The following is a 2,854-nucleotide window of genomic DNA, read 5'->3' as shown; positions in this document are numbered from 1 at the left end:
CTTTGCAGGAAAATATCCCGGCTTTGTCTTTTTCAGAAGATTTTTCACTCTAATCCAACACTTCGTCAAACATTATTCTTAGAACCATCTTACATTTCGCTACGAACTAATCACCATCTAAAAGTGGGCGTCCCCCAGTGTAACACCTCATCTTTCAATGCCTCCTTTCTCCCTCAGACCTCAATAGATTGGAATCGCCTTCCTGCACCCATAGTCTCGATAACTGATGCTACTGATTTTAAAATTGCCATTACTAAGTTTTTTGATGTTCAATAACTTTTGTTTTATGTCTTGCCTTATGTATCGTTATACTCATATGTTTCCGTTCAAAAAAAGCCCCACTCCTCTCTGTAATGCCTTCGGGCCCTGAGAGAACAATAAATGAAATGAAATGAAATGAAATGGTCAACATTTTATTGAAACAGTCAGGAAAACCTTGGGGAAATTGGAGAATTTGGAATAAGTAATTTGGTAGACACCCTGTCCACTCATTCGAGTGGGCAACGTCATCTAGCACTATACAGCGTGGGTCAAATAAATCAAAAATATTTTAAATAAAATTAAAAGGTCAGTTTTGCATGCTGCGGCACTGAAATTGTGATATTGATCCATGGACAACTCAAGTTCATCTTACTGAACCCATACGTTAATTGCAGTGTTTCCAATTAACGTATGCGAAACGGACTTTTACACTTTATTTAAAGTATGCGTTATTCATTTGATCATCGCTGTAGACAGTTTCGGCAGGGCATGCGATAATTTAGAGGAATGTACTCGCAAAATCCGGTATGCTAGCGCGAGCATTGAATGCAGCATATGAAATAAACTAAAGGCAATTCCTGTGGGCATAACGCAAGTGTTGTCTCATCTGCAAAGCCTCTGGACTTGTTGTTTAGTTTTGCGTCTCACAGCTGCATCAAGAAACTCACAAGTTTTCACGGGCAAACCAATAAAGTTGCACTCTTACAAACAAAGCAAATAAATCATTGTAGACATCATCACTGCAGAGAGTCAGCAGCCTTTCGACCTTCTCATGAAGAGTGATGCACAACGCCTTCCCAACGCCTTCTTTTAAAACCAGGCTGTCAACTGACGCCACAAAACCGTCCTCACAAGCTTGAACGAAGGAAACGAAGTAAGGTGAAAGGGCGAAGACGCTTCCAAAGTCTCCTTCAGCCGTTCCTTTCCCACTCAAATACAACAACACGTGGCTCTCATCAAAAAAAGTGGCATTCTTGATTTGCAATTCACATTGCTGAGTCACGTTTTGACATGTATGGAACTTGACAAACCTTGTTACCAGCCATCCAGCAAAGTAAACCATGATGTTAAATGATAATAAAGAGGGATAACTACAAGATGTGAGGTCAGCTGCAAATTGTGGAAGGGAGCTTCCTGGACTAAGCGAAGGTGAGGGAACTGAGAGACCTACAGGAAGAGCCGCTAAAAGAGTTGCCATGTACTCTTCGCAGTTGCTCTTGTCGGGCAGTTTAAACAAGTTGCTAACTAGGAGATGCCTAAAGGCTGCCTGAAACTGCCGGCAAGAGGAACTGGTGTTCGCACCAGACTTCGACCTTATTACGGAGAATGCGTTTTCAAGTGCATCTTGGTTGAGACGGCGAGTGAGAAGGTATCTGAAACCATACTAAGATGTCATGTGCTCAAATCAGCATCACAGACCGAATGGTCAAGCAGAAACCGCGAATCCAAGCAGGCTACCGTGGGCACCCAAGAACGTTAAGGCTTTTGAACATGAGAAGGCATTCCCTTAGAAACTCTTTGTAAAATGAACCCTCGTGCATTGCAGACAGATATGCACTCTTCCCGCGTTTCTGCTTGAGCTGCTCAAGCTATCAAAAAGGCGATCCATTTTTTCAGTGAACCGGGCTGTGTGGATAGCTTCAACTGGCAGTTGCTGAAAAGTTACCATGGCGAACATTGCAGCAGCACAGTAATTACTGAATAGTTGTGCTGCTAGCTTCACTTACGTCTTGGAGGCAAAACTCAAATTAAAATGCTTTTCATTGAGCCGGGGCATGGATCGGATTTGAACCTGTTTGTCTTTTTTGTAGGCTTTCCTGACGAAAGAGCTTTTTAACGTGCGGTCTTCAACTTCAAAATTGTACTTGAAGAACATATTTCGCAAGCACTTCTGCAGATGCGGAACATCAAATAGGAAAAAAGTGGTTTCTCGTTCACAGTTATGTAGGGCTTCTCAGGGGTAACAAGGCCATTAAAAAGAGCAACATTTTGATTCCCTTGGTCACATGCGACAGCTACTGGCTCCAGACCGGCTTTCACAAGCAAATTGTGGCACTGGAAAAGGGAGTTTCACAAAATGTTGGCAGGTGTTCCCCCATGAGCAAAAAAATAGCCAAGTGGCTGCTTCCATGGCGTGCGAATGCCTTTAGCCATAAAGATAAGAGCTTTGTTAGCGAGTTTATGGCCTCTTCTAGTGATACTTTCTTCGAGCCCTTCAAACCTGTCCACAGAGGGGCTGTACGAGAGCTCTTTCGTGACGTGCATCTCGTCAAAGACAATGATACATGGTTTATCATATGGTGAGAAAGAAGCTAACCATCTTTTGACAAGTTAGAAAACTTCTGGGTAAAAACCAACCTTAGGGGAACACGCTGAAGCCAAAGCTGTACAGACCTAACGGATGGGAGCCTCAATAATTGCCTACAGTAACGATAACCCTTAGGACTGTGGAAGTACAAGCCCAAGGCAAAGGCTTTATTCGGCTGCACCACCGCCTGCCGAACCTGCTAGCATTGCTCATCTTCAGCTGAGCTTGCACAAGAGCAGCAACGGCTGGAGAAACAAGGCTACGTACACTTTCAACTATCTCAGT

General features: G+C 43.3%; 1 pseudogene; it reads right to left on the bottom strand.

The window, feature by feature from the left end:
- Positions 1–925: 925 nt before the first annotated feature.
- On the bottom strand, positions 926–1,802 carry LOC115317142 (annotated as a pseudogene).
- Positions 1,803–2,854: the final 1,052 nt, after the last annotated feature.

Source organism: Ixodes scapularis, unplaced genomic scaffold, assembly GCF_016920785.2.
Source record: "Ixodes scapularis isolate PalLabHiFi unplaced genomic scaffold, ASM1692078v2 PGA_scaffold2__306_contigs__length_199485367, whole genome shotgun sequence".
NCBI classification, from domain to species: Eukaryota; Metazoa; Arthropoda; class Arachnida; order Ixodida; family Ixodidae; genus Ixodes; species Ixodes scapularis.
This window is presented reverse-complemented; position numbering and strand designations above follow the sequence as displayed.